Source organism: Salmo trutta, chromosome 3 (genome assembly GCF_901001165.1).
Source record: "Salmo trutta chromosome 3, fSalTru1.1, whole genome shotgun sequence".
NCBI lineage: Eukaryota > Metazoa > Chordata > Actinopteri > Salmoniformes > Salmonidae > Salmo > Salmo trutta.
Genome location: NC_042959.1, coordinates 60,404,967 through 60,419,734, shown reverse-complemented (window position 1 = coordinate 60,419,734; position 14,768 = coordinate 60,404,967). Strand labels below are relative to the sequence as shown.

The 14,768-nt window shown below is 42.1% G+C and overlaps 1 protein-coding gene across 5 annotated transcripts in view; it reads left to right on the top strand.

Annotated features, from left to right (window-relative positions):
- LOC115181910 (t-SNARE domain-containing protein 1) overlaps positions 1-14,768 on the top strand; it is a 167,445-nt gene that overhangs the window by 29,579 nt on the left and 123,098 nt on the right. The window contains exon 1 of one of the 5 annotated variants that reach the window (XM_029743617.1): positions 12,158-12,254. The exons of 3 other annotated variants lie outside the window; for them this stretch is intronic. The gene's annotated coding sequence lies outside the window, so the exon portion shown is untranslated. Of the gene's footprint in view, positions 1-12,157; positions 12,255-14,768 lie in introns of those variants that run through there. One more of the 5 variants, XM_029743624.1, reaches the window with a different exon arrangement.

Genomic DNA, 14,768 nt, shown 5'->3' with positions numbered 1-14,768 from the left:
TCGGTCTCAAAGGTGCCCATAGAGCTCATTAGCTCTCCTGAGTACAGCTTTAGTCTAGTGTCGCTGGGCAATAGATGTGTGTCAGGTGCCAGATTGATTTTGTCTTTGTAGCTCATTACATTGCATGTAGCACCGGAATCCAGTTGACATTGTTGTTGCTTGTTGTGTAATCGTAGTGTCAAAAACCATTTCTTCCCTCTTGAGTGTACAGCCCCAATGGATTCATACATGTAAATGTCACTTTCACTGTTCAGCTCTGAACATTAAGTGACATCATCAACACAGTGAATCTTGCCCTCACTCACCCTTCTTTTGCTTTTGAGACACACTTTTGCAAAGTGATTATTAGTTCCACAAGCTCTGCATGGTTTTCCATAGGCAGGGCAGTGCTCTTTGCCACGTGTGTGCGTATTCCCACAGTATTTACATGCTACTGGGCTCTCTGTGTTCACCGTTCGTGGTGAATTACTCTGCCTCGATTGGTTTTGCCTGAATGTCTGCCTAGCAACAGCGTGAACAGTATCAACTTCGGTGAGTGGGGTTTCGATTTCCATTGCTCTAATTCTCATGTCAGTGACTTCGGCAGTGCGGCACATTTCGATGGCAGTTACTAATGTTAAGCCTCTCTCTCTCAGTAGATGCTGGCGCATGTCCTCATTTGCAATTCCCAGTACTATTTTGTCACGAATCAATTCATCTTTCAATCCCCCGTATTCACAAGTGGCGTATTTTTCTCTCAAACGGGTTACAAAGTTGTGTACTGACTCACCCTCTTCCTGTTTGCAGCTTCCGAAAACGAACCGCTCGTAAATTACGTTTCTGGCGGTTTGAAGTAATTCTCCAATGCATCCAATATAGCCTTTGCATCACACTGTTGTCGCGCTGTGAGGGTGAGATTGTGCCGGTAGATATGCCTGCATTCGCTGCCCATTAAACTCCTCAGAGTTGCCGCTTGTACCTCGTTGGGTTTCTCATGTAGACCGGTCGCCAGCGCATAGTCCTCGAATTCATCCCTGAAATTGTCCCAATTAGTATTCCAGTCCCCTGTGAGAACCATGGGATTTGGTGGCGGAATGTTCGCTGCCATAGCGATGGAATAGGAGATTTCTTTGCCTTCAGTCAGAGGTAGGTAGTGATGCTAGCTAACCAGCTAACAACTAGTTGATCAGTGTTGTGATTAGGAGTAGGAATCGGCGTGTGTTCACATATGGAACGTAACCGCGCCTATACTATACTTAGCTACAAAAATAACAAACGTGTGGTTTTCGAGCCACTTCTGATACCAAGTTTCAGTATGATATATTGGATAAAGTAATAAAGACAGACACCAATGTCTAGTTCAATAGCCTTGTTCATGCATTGTACAAATCCCTACACGCGGAGTCCCGGGGAACAGTCCGGCTAGTCGATTACCTATCAACTAGACTCTGTAACACCCAGCTCTGTGGAGTGTATGGCTTAAAGTGGTCCTATGGACAGATACTCCAATCTCCGCTGTGGAGCTTGGCACCTCCTTCAGGGTTATCTTTGGTCTCTTTGTTGGCTCTCTAAATAATGCCCTCCTTGCCTGGTCCGTGAGTTTTGGTGGGCGGCCCTCTCTTGGCAGGTTTGTTGTGATGCCATATTCTTTCAAAACAAATGTTAATGAATTTAATGGTGCTCCGTGGGATGCTCAAAGTTTCAGATATTTTTTTATAACCCAAGCCTGATCTGTACTTCTCCACAACTTTGTCCCTGACCTGTTTGGAGAGCTCCTTGGTCTTCATAGTGCCGCTTGTTTGGTTGTGTCCCTTGCTTAGTGGTGTTGCAGACTCTGGGGCCTTTCAGAACAGGTGTATATATACTGAGATCATGTGGCAGATCATGTGACACTTAGATTGCACACAGGTATACTTTATTTAACTAATTATGTGACTTCTGAAGGTAATTGGATCTTATTTAGGGGCTTCATAGCAAAGGGTGTCAATACATATGCTCGCACCACTTTTCAGTTTATTTTTATTTTTTAAACAAGCAATTTTTTCATTTCACTTCACCAATTTGGACCATTTTGTGTAAGTCCATTGCATGAAATCCAAATCCAAATATATTGAAATTACAGGTTGTAATGCAACAAAATAGGAAAAAAGCCAAGGGGGGTGAATACTTTTGCAAGGCACTGTATGGGTACACTCAAAATGGCGGCCAGTCCACCCATTATGCCATCATTGACTCGAGTTGAGATGACCTTTCTATTCATTCTATTTCTATGGGGCCGGCCCATTGGAGCAGAGTCAGTTCGCTGAGGCAATAGATCATCTTTGGGAGAGATTTGAGAGAGAGACTGAATAAGGGAATTAATAACGTTTTTGGTGGGAATCAGCTTTGAAATCAGCATATTTTGCATTATGGTTTGACTATTATCACAAACAAAGTACTAAAGGTAGTGAATTGATGTTAGCTTTAGGTGTCAGCTAGTAAGGTAAGTTAGCCTACAAAGCTGGAAGCTACCGATATCTTCTTGCATTGTAAAGTGTTCTAGCCTAGATCAGTAGAAGTGACAGTGATGGTGACACTGATCTTTCAGGCATCTGTATGGTGTGGCCATTCACAGTTGACCAAGATGATGTGTACAGCTGGATGTCCCAGAGGTTCCCTGGGTCTCCCAGTGTAGAGATGTGTGAGTGTGATCACCGTGCCTGGAGAGCCCGGAGAGGAGAGACACTAAGGAGACCTGACAGACTTGTCCTCATCAGCAGATGGAGTCCATCTATAATTCAGTCTGGAGGCAGTTTCATGCTGTTTCTCTTCGTATCTCATCACTGTTTCCCATAGCCGCGGGAAGTAGGGGTGCTAGAGGTGCTGCAGCACCCCCTGAATTTTGTTTCTAATTTTGCCAAAATTATATAACACATTTTTTTCAACAATTAAATTACTCCTGTCTGAACAAATAAAACACTTGAAAGATTACACCAGAGAGCATCATTTAGCCAAAGAGTATCAATAGCTTCTAAAAAATAGCTGTGGATTAGGTTTTATCACAAGCACTTACAGGCCACAATTTTGGCATCATGTGTACCAAATACAAAGTGTATTCGGAAAGTATACGCCTTGAACTTTTCCACATTTTGTTACCTTACAGCCTTATTCTAAAATTATTTAAATACATACAATACCCTATAATGACAAAGTGAAAAAAGTATTTTTTTAAACATTTTTGCAAATGAAAAAACAAATTTAAAATATATTTATTTCCATAAGTATCCAGACCCTTTGCTATGAGACTCGAAATTGAGCTGAGGTGCATCCTGTTTCCATTGATCATCCTTGAGATGTTTCTACAACTTGATTGGAGTCCACCTGTGGTAAATTCAATTGATTGAACATGATTTGGAAAGGCACACACCTGACTGTATAAGGTCCCACAGTTGACAGTGCATGTCAGAGCAAAAACCAGGCCATGAGGTCGAAAGAATTCTCCGTAAAGCTCCAAGACAGGATTGTGTCGCGGCACAGATCTGGGCAAGGGTACGAAAACTTTTCTGCAGCATTGAAGGTCCCCAAGAGCACAGTGGCCTCCATCATTCTTAAATGGAAGAAGTTAGGAACCACCTAAAGCTGGCCGTCCAGTCAAACCAAGCAATCGGGGGAGAAGGGCCTTAGGTCAGGGAGGTGACCAAGAACCCGATGGTCACTCTGATAGACCTCCAGACATCCTTTGTGGAGATGGGAGAACCTTCCAGAAGGACAACCATCTCTGCAGCACTCTACCAATCAGGCATTTATGGTAGAATGGCCAGACGGAAGCCACTCCTCAGCAAAAGGCACATGACAGCCCACTTGCAGTTTGCCAAAAGACACCTAAAGGACTCTCAGACCATGAGAAACAAGATTTTCTGGTCTGATGAAAACAAGATTGAACTCTTTGGCCTGAATGCCAAGTGTCACATCTGGAGGAAACCTGGAACCATCCCTACGGTGAAGCATGTTGGTGGCAGCATCATGCTGTGGGGATGTTTTTCAGAGACTGGGAGACTAGTCAGGATTGAGGGAAAGATGAACAGAGCAAAGTACAGAGAGATCCTTGATGAAAACCTGCTCCAGAGCGCTTAGGAGCGCTCAGACTGGGGCGAAGGTTCACCTTCCAACAGGACAATATCCCTAAGCACACAGCCAAAACAATGCAGGAGTGGCTTTGGGACAAGTCTCTGAATGTCCTTGAGTGGCCCAGCCAGGGCCCGAACTTGAACCCGATCGAACATCTCTGGAGAGACCTGAAAATAGCTGTGCAGATCTGCAGAGAGGAATGGGAGAAACTCCCCAAATACAAGTGTGCCAAGCTTGTAGCATCATCCCCAAGAAGACTCAAGGCTGTAATCGTTGGCCAAAGGTGCTTCAACAAATTACCCAGATAAAGGGTCTGATTACTTATGTAAATGTAATTTTTCAGTTTTATTACATTTGCAAACATTTCTAGAAACCTGTTTTTGCTTTGTTGTTATGGGGTATTGTGTGTAGATTGATGAGGGAAAAAACTATTTAAACCATTTTAGAATAAGGCTGTAACGTAACAGAATGTGCAAAAATTCAAGGAGTCTGAATACTTTACAAAAGTACTGTAGAACAGCTTGATGCGTTGTGGCCGTAGACATATAATCCATAGAAGGGTTTTGGAACCTCTAACCCTGGCAATTTGACTATTAAACTCATGGGTACACTAGCAATGACAGCCAGTCCTGACTTAAATGGGAACTGTCATCTATGGTTGGTTGTGGCCGTCAGTTGACTTTTGGACTTTTTTAAACGCAATTGCGAGAAAGAAAAAAGTGTACAGTTTGGAAAGCAAATGCGTACTGTTGAAAAGACTAATCTATCTGAAGAAGCTAATCATTTTTTAAAGAACTTTTGAGGTATTCTGATCGAATAGCAATGCTTTTCAAAGTAGCTTGTCTTGAGATAGGCTATTGGCACGAGCACATCGGCCATCACCGATGAGTAGCCTAGGCTTTATCTTCATCATTGGGGGAGTCAGTGCCACTGGAAAGTTTATTTAGTAGCCTACTGTAGCCTATTCATTGTACTATATGTACACTGTATGTCTCTTCATTGGCCTGGGCTATTGTTGGCATTCAAGACCAGGCCATTATTATTGCTCTCAGTTTCCCACTCTCAGAATAGGCACTCATTTCAGTCATTTGTGTGTTATTAAAAAATATTCTACTAATGTATTTTATTGTGTAGAATTGCATGAAATGCCTTTATAAAAGGCAAAAAACAATCCAGACTCTGCTAACAAAAATGGCCGCATGTGTGGAAATCCTAAAAACACTTCTGCTCAACTTTATGCCACTACGCACATGTGATTATATATGCATGCCTAGCTTTATTAAGTGCCTTGCTCAAGGGCACGTTGACAGATTTTTCACCTAGTCTGCTCAAGGATTTGAACCTTTCGGCTACTGGCCTTACACTCTTAACCACTAGGCTAGCGGTTACTGGACCCCAGCTGGCCTCTTAGGAATCATCTTGATCTTGCGAGCTTACATTCAGTTTTGCTACATAGATACAGTCTGGCCACGACCACATTCAAACCGTTTGAGCCCCTCCCTACCATCCACAGTATGGCCGGACCAATCAGCATCCTCTGATAATCTGTGGGGGTGGTTTAGTTGATTACGACAACTAGAAGCAACTATACTGGGCGCAGAAGTTGAAAAACAACAATGGCTGCTCTTGAGAACTGGAAGTTCATTTAAAGAACAGCAAATAACTGCATTGAAGACTTTTGTTGGGGGAGAAGATCTTTTGACTCTTCTCCCAACTGGGTTCACCAAGAACTTGATTTACCAGCTTGTTTCGCTGCTAGTCACAAAAATGGGACGGATCGAGAACTAAATTCTTGTTAATGTGTCACCGTTCGTCACCCTCCATAGACCCGATCAGAGAGGCTGCAAAGCTGTGGATCACTGCTATGCAGCTCGGTGTAAATAATGATTCCAACATTCCCCATGAATGTTTTTTTTCTTCAGTAGCCCAGAGTCTTGGTTGCTGAACGACAAGTGGCGGAATATGTTGGCATCAACAGTATTGAGAAAACCTCATGGGGATTGTTGTGTCACAAACAAATGATAAATACACTGAGTACACCAAACACTAGGAACACCTTCCTAATATTGAGTTGCCCCCCCCCCCCCCCCCACACACACACACTTTTGCCCTCAGAACAGCCTCAATTCGTTGGGGTATGGACTCTAAAAAGGCGTCGAAGGCGTTCCACAGGGATCCTGGCCCATGTTGACTCCAATGCGTCCCACAGTTGTGTCAAGATGGCTGGATGTCCTTTCGGTGGTGGACCATTCTTGATAAACACAGGAAACTGTTGAGCGTAAAAAACCCACCTAATACAATATCCTGGCACCTACTACCATAACCTGTTCAAAGACACTTAAATATTGTGTCTTGCTCATTCACCCTCTGAATGGCACACAAAAACAATCCATGTACCAATTGTCTCAAGGCTTAAAAATCCTTCTTTAACCTGCCTCCTCCCCTTCATCTACACTGATTGAAGTGAATTTAACAAATTACTTCAATAAGGGATCATATCTTTCACCTGGATTCACCTGGTCAGTCTATACACAGTGTATATACAGAATAGGACTCCATATTTCACACACACACACACACACACACACACACACACACACACACACACACACACACACACACACACACACACACACACACACACACACACACACACACACACACACACACAGTCAAACCGACAAGAGACAAATAAGAAGAGAAGAGAAGTAGTTCAACAATGATCTGTCATTGAGCTTGAAATAATAAGATCACCACTGTAGACTGTCCACTGTCCCCAATGACTCTGGTCACTGAATATTAGCTGTCTTTATACTAACTACTATTTATCTGCCTTTGTCCCAGCAGGCCATTCTGCCCTTCATCAGCCCAAGACCCAGCCAGCTCGGACAAAGAGATGTCTGGTCTGCTAACTAGTGACGTCATCTCAGACATTCTGATTCACATTGTGATGGATGGGTCTTTTCTACTTTACTTCCGCTGATTCAGGCTTATTAAGTCATAAAGGGTCCGGAAATATGATTCTGATACAATTGGATAGATGTTCTAACCCAGAAATGTATTTTGGAATGTTGCCCAGTTCCATAATGTGTCATAATGACTCTGGTCCTGGCCTGAGTCTCTGGGTCTGAGGATGGTTTCAGGTCAGGATGGACACAGCTCTAGACTGAGGATATGGTGTAGTCAGTGAACATGGTCAATATTCACTCCACACAAATCATCATCATCATCAGAAAAGTAATTACAGGTCTGGCACATGCTTGACCCTCAAAACAAGGAAAATTACAATAATCAATAAGTACATTTTACTGAACACTTGTCTGTTTTGTTATTCGAGATTGACATGGCAGGTGTCCTTAATTATGTTTTGTATACTCAGTGTATAACTACATCATGTGATATTAAAGGAGTCTGTGCTATCTTGAACATTAATTGGACTCCTAGCTAACTAGCTACCTAGTAGTGCATAAGTAAATATGAAATGCTTGATGTTCAACATATCTGAGATCTTATTCTTATTCTAGAATACAATGAGATGACACCATTACAAATAGTTAACCATGTAATTATCTAATTGTTTTATGTGGTTGAAATATCATAGCTCTATTGTAATGTTTATTGCATGAACAAATATATATATATCATTGTTGTTATTACACTTTTTTTTCAATTGGTCTCAACAGATGTCTCAAACTGTTTCATTCCTGACCACATTAGTAGTGATTCACCTGAAGTGAAGAGGAGCTGGCTGCATGTCTCTGGGTCACAAATGATGGACAGATTCGTCATGTTTGATGATATCGCTGACATTGCAACCGGAGTCAGAAATACGTCCAGGGGCCAACCTCTACAGAGGATGCATCTCCCATGCTGTGTGCCAGGTTGCAGAAATGTTGACACATACATCAAACCAAAGCAGAACCAGAAGAAAAAAATTATGCCTTGATAATAGATTCAGTGCCAATTGCAACCAGGGGTGTAATCATTACACCAATTCTGTTACAAAATGTTTAGTCTGTTGCAACAGAAACCATTTACTCTAAATAAAAAATGCAATCATTGCCACTCTTTTCCCTCGGCTGGCATACAGTCTTACCTGGAACAGGTTTTGGAAAGGGAGGGGAAAGAATAACCCCCTTGACTTACACCTGGAACACCTCAACAACTTCTTGAAGTATTTCCTGAAGGGCCTGGGTCCTGACATGACTGAGTAAGCAGCAAACACGATTAGCAAGTCCATTTGTGTTCTCAAGGACTTGATGGACACCACAGATGCTGAGTTAGAGACATTAATGTCAAGTGGCATCAATCATACTGCTCGCCAGAACATGGACGTTCTAGCCCTTGTGGAGGTTGTCATGGAGGCAGAGCTGTTCAAAGTTCACAGCATTCCCTGTATTTAACAGAAACATTCTTTCAAAAATGAATTGCTATGAGTTGTGGGGTGGATGAGGTCCAAATTGAAGGAGTGAAGAAAGGTCCCAGTTTGATTTCAACCAACTTGGGTGCCAGGCTAGCTGGGGATGTGGTTGGCTCAGTCTAACCATCAAGCCCTGTCTGAGAGGTAGACAGTGATTGGGAGTTAAGATGCAGGAGACAGCTAAATCAACTAATGTTGTCGCAGTAAATATCTGTATTTATCAGTACAACTTCATCTGCTTTTATCCGTATAACTTTCCACGTATCATTGTTCTGTTGTCTACATCTACATTTCATTTATTCTTCTTGATGAATTCATCGTCCATAATGTTTACAGTTGAAATTGAACATACCACTAACAGTTTTGAGCAGCAGTTATAAAAGTTTTGCGTAGCATTTATAACAGTTCTGCGCAGCAGTTATAACAGTTTTGCGCAGCAGTTATAACAGTTTTAATCAGTTGCATTTGGAACTACATACAGATAGTAACAGAGTCTAATTTCTGAGCAGTCAATCAACTAACTAAGTACTATAGAACAAAAAGTCTGCTGCTAAAATGTACATCCCCTCTCCAAAAAAACAACTAACTAATGTCATGACATTGCCCTCTGTGGGTTTTCTATGTACCATCCCCCTACAACCCCTACTCAGGCCCTGTTTGAGCGGTCGTTAATTCCTAAGAAAATGTCCCGCCTCATGGCCACAGTATAAAGAGACAGAGTGTTTTCATAGAGAGACAAAGGAATTCTTCCACCTCACAGGACTGGAGAACCAAATGATATTTATGTTCTGGAGAAGGTATAAAAGATTGATGAAGAATCCAGCAACGAACTGGTCCGTTTGGTACAATTTTGTGAAACTCATGAGAGACAATACGGCCACATTACCATGGCTCTGTTTATATAATAGCCTCAGTTGTGAGACTTATATCTAATGGTTGTATACAATTAATGAATAAGGATAAAGCTATTTGGAATATGTTGGGATGCTTGTAAGATGTTAATGTGAGAGAATTGTATTTTCTACTTAAAGTTTTACCAAGTCACTGGCACGCCCCCAGGGACACAGACAGGACCTGGCGTCATGAGACTATGAGTCTATGTTCCGAATATAAACACCACCCAGATTTTCTATCACCAGACCAGCTTACCTCGAGAAGAGAGGGCCAAGGTTTGACCATGCATTCCTCGTTCTGAACTTTAACCATACCACGTGGTTAAACTCTTAGACTATTGAAACCGACAGAATAATAACACGTCTTTGATATTAATTACTAGTCTGCAACTAGGAATTCGGTATCATTGAATGCGAAGACCAACGAAACAGCCGTCCTATAACGACATTAATGAATGTCACTTTGAAATATCCATTCTAACCGAGAGAGAGAGAACACAAGGACAAAACTCTCCAACAGAACAGAACTTTTCAACAAAGATCCCGACGACACACTGAGTGTAAATATATATATTGATTGCAATTGTTCCCGAATGAGTGAGCATTCATGTGCAAAGGATTAGTATTTCAATTGTTAATATTTATCAACTCTGTAGTGCCTTTTCAGCTGACCCCACCCCCCTTTTTGTCTAACAAGCCGCCATGCCGGTTTAGCCCACTAGGGCACATTCTCCTATCATTTCCTTGTAACCATATCGGTTTGATTATGCATTTCTGTGAATTATTTAGTTTAGTAAATAAATGATTTTAAGACAATTGATGTATGGATGACTCATAGTGAAGACTGGGTTCGTGCAGATAACCAACAATTTACGACGCTTGGAATGAGATTGACGTGAGGTAAATAACACATCATTAATGAGGAGACAAATCGATCAGTTATTATAATATTTGAAAGTTATTTTAGGAAAATTATAACTTTGTAATCTGAATATTTTCCTTGGTGCCCCGACCTTCTAGTTAATTACAGTTACACAATTAATCAGTTTAATCGCGTAATAATAATTACAGAGAGTTATTTGATAAACATGTCTTCAGTTTAATGATGCCAAAGACACGACACTAATGTTACAACTAGCTAACTAATGTTACTGAGGGAGGCAACTGTTCTTGTTACTGCATTTCTCTTGTTTCACTACAACTCTCCCTCCCTCCCTCCCTCCCTCCCTCCCTCCCCCTCTCTGGCCAGCAGTCTTATACTCAGAGGAGACGCACATGGCCCAAAAACCTGCCACAGAACTGTGGACGATGGGCCAAACATGTCAGTCTGAAATGGAAACCACAGATGGTACTGTGTACCAGTTATAGAGATCCTATATTTCTACTTCAGTCTGTGGTACAAACAATCAGACAAAACACAGACAGCAGTAAGATGATTTGGCTTTACAGAAGACTGTACTTCAAGATACAATATCATACACAATGACAGAGATAATAGTGCTGGATTTCGGTAAACAGTAACAGTTTAGCAGACTATCGTAATATTAGATTGTACACTTGACATGCATGACTGAAAGAGATGACATGCATGACTGAAAGAGATGACTTGCATGACTGAAAGAGAAACGAACCAGAGAATGTAGAACAAATCTAAAAGCTTCTGAAATACTGACCGTCCAAGAGAACAGACTAGGCAGTAGTCCCATCCCTCCGTCCCTCCGTGGCTGCCATAATCACCTAGTGTGAGGGTGTGAAGGTCAACAGAGAGAGAGAGAGAGAAAGAGAGAGAGAGAGAGAGAGAGGCAGGCAGGCAGGCAGGCAGGAGTGATATTTTGCCAATGTTAGTTAGGGCATTCTTCCCTGGAGAGCCCAGTTTGTCACCCAGGCTTTTACAGTAACATCTCACCATAGCAGTTGTTGCACAGAGCTCATCTACTAGCTACTATACTAGTCCAATGTGAAGATCATAGAAACAAAATTACTAGAACGGGCATTCCCATTCAAGTCAATGTGCCATGATGGGTGGACTCGGGTCCAGCAAGTAATCCTATTTCTATGGTGGAGACTGTGCGGCCTCTCCATGAGGACTGTTGTCACCTCTGGTCCCAGAAGATCCTGGTTTACCCTGTTTCACCCAGGTTAATGTAATATTAATCTCTCCTTTACACTTCCTTACCTCTCTGCCATTCACTGGCTGTGACTGGCCAACTATACACTCACCTCACTGAGGTCAGATACAGCTCCTGTTTACAGATTCCTCTCTCTCTCTCTCTCTCTCTCTCTCTCTCTCTCTCTCTCTCGTGCACTTTCTCTCTGTGAATCTCTCTCTTTCTGTATCTCTGTATCGCTCTCTCTTTCTCTCTGCAGACTCTCCTTGCTCTAAGGTTCATAACAGCATTAAGTGGAACACAACACCATTGAACTCACAGGATATATCCCAGATATGAAACAATTCACTGGGAAGAATAGAAGAACACAACATGACCATGTGTTTCCAGTTTTAGATTTAAAAAATGTAGTCCATTTCTATTTCCGCATGCGAAATGTATATTACACAAATGACAGACATAGATTACCCATATCAAGAAGCATTAAGAACAATGAATCCACTTTGATTCGTTTTAAATGTTTTCATTTCTATCTTTGTAATTGCTATTGTTCCTTGATTTCCGCAGTCAATTTGCCACTCTGTACTGCATATCCCAGAGTGCATTTCTCCTGCCTAAGCTGTCATATGACCGTGCTGCAGGAGCAGGCGGAAGGTCATGTGATGTTTAAGCCGGAGTTGTCTGGAAGCTGCTGCTAAATTGGAGCTGAATCTCAGAGCACACCACTCACTCTCTTTCCAGAGGAAGGTAATGTGTGGGAAATCCATCCCTCTTTTTCATGCTGTTTTCTCTCGTTATCTGAATAATGCTGCGGTCAGAGACAAAGGGAGTGGAAGGAGAGACAGAGAAGGGGGAATGAGGAGGAGGCAGGGATGAGGGGGAAGGGAGGAAGCCATTAAGGATGCTCTTCCGTTGCTGCATCCAGGAAGCAGAACCAGGAAGGACTGAGATTTATTGTAGTTCGTTAGTATGCTATGTGTCTAGCCTGTGTGTGTGTGTGTGTGTGTGTGTGTGTGTGTGTGTGTGTGTGTGTGTGTGTGTGTGTGTGTGTGTGTGTGTGTGTGTGTGTGTGCCTGTCAGTCAATATAACATCTGATGCTGGATGCATAGATGGAGGGCGGGAGATGGAGTGATACATATAGGAATAGAAAAATAAATAGATTGTTGAATGTACAGTATATGTTGTTTATCACTCTATCTCTGTCTGTTGTTAAACCACCCTCAGCTCTCTGAATGAGAACACTCAGCCTGCATGCTGCCGGCTTCAATCAGCAATGCTTGATGCTCTCTGTTTATCCGTCTCTCAGCCTATTAGTTTGCACATGGTTTCCGACTGCCCAATCAGCTCCTTCCCCTGCTACTGATGTGCTTTGGGTTGTCATAGATGTGGCAAGTCATACGTGGATGAGGTTTACAGGTTTTGTTACGTTTTTATCAAATTATTACACATCACTACACATAATAATACTTTATATTTACTCTGTCACATTACTACACATAATAATACTCCATATTTGCTCTGACACATTACTACACATAATAATACTCTATACGGTGCATTCGAAATGTTAAAAAATGTATTATGTTTTTTTCCCCCTCATTAATCTACACACAATTCCTCATAATGATAAAGCAAAAACAGGTTTTTATAAATTTTTGCAAATTTATAAAAAAAACAACATATTACAAATATTACATTTGCATAAGTATTCAGACCCTTTACTCAGTACTTTGTTTAAGCACATTTGGCAGCGATTACAGCCTCGAGTCTTCTTGGGTAAGACACTACAAGCTTAGCATACTTGTATTTGGGGAATTTCTCCCATTTTTCTCTGCAGATCCTCTCAAGCTCTGTCAGGTTGGATGGGGAATGTTGCTGCACACTTAATTCCAGGTCTCTCCAGGGATGTTCAAACGGGTTCAAGTCTGGGCTCTGGCTTGGCTACTCAAGGACATTCAGAGACTTGTCCCGAAGCCACTCATGCGTTCTCTTGGCTGTGTGCTTAGGGTCATTGTCCTGTTGGAAGGTGAACCTTCACCCCAGTCTGAGGTCCTGAGCGCTCTGGAGCAGGTTTTCATCAAGGATCTCTCTGTACTTTGCTCCGTTCATCTTTGCCTCGATCCTGACTAGTCTCCCAGTCCCTGAAAACATCCCTACAGCATGATGCTGCCACCAACATGCTTCACCGTCGGGATGGTGCCAGGTTTCCTCCAGACGTGACGCTTGGCATTCAGGCCAAAGAGTTCAATCTTCGTTTCATCAGACCAGAGAATCTTCTCTCTTTCTCTCTCTCTCTCTCTCTCTCTCTCTCTCTCTCTCTCTCTCTCTCTCTCTCTCTCTCTGTGGGTGCATCCTATAGATTACTCATCCCCACCTCTCTCTGTCTCAGTCCACCTCTGTAGTGCAGCACTCACTGTGGACTGTTCATGAAACTACCACTGGAAATGCAGCCTTATCTTCTCACTTTTGTCAGGCATGTTAAAACTTCTTCGGGATAGGGGGAATGAGGTGCCCAAAGTAAACTGCCTGTTACTCAGGCCCAGAAGCTAGGATATGCATATAATTGGTAGTATTGGATAGTAGAACACTCTAAAGTTTCCAAAACTGTTAAAATAATGTCTGTGAGTATAACATAAGTGATATGGCAGGCAAAAACCCGAGGACAATCTATCCAGAAAACTTTTTTTTTCAGCTCACCACTGATTACAATGGCTGGCAATGGGAATATAAAAGCAATACCTCCCAGATTGCAGTTCCCGGGGCTTCCACTAGATGTCAACAGTCTTTAGAAAGAGTTTCAGGCTTGTTTTTGAAAAATGAGCTAGAATTTGTAGTTTTTGTAAGTGGCTCCCATTTTGGCTGTAGTGTTTGTAGCGCGTTTCGTTATTTATCTCCGGTAATGATCTCCGGTATTCTCCGTCTTAAATTGTATCGTTCATTCACATAATAGGGTACCTGAGGATTGATTAGAAATGCTGTTTGACTTGTTTGGAAGAAGTTTATTGGTAACTTACGGGATTCATTTGTATGCATTTTGAACGAGGGAAACCGGTGGATTACTGAGTCAAGCGCGCCAACTAAACTTCCTTTTTTGGGATATAAAGAAGGACTTTATCAAAAAAAGGACCATTTGTTATGTAGCTGGGACCCTTGTGATTGCAACCAGATGAAGATCTTCAAAGGTAAGTGATTTATTTTATCGCTATTTCTGACTTTTGTGACGCCTCTGCTTGGTTGGAAAATGTATGTAATGCTTTTGT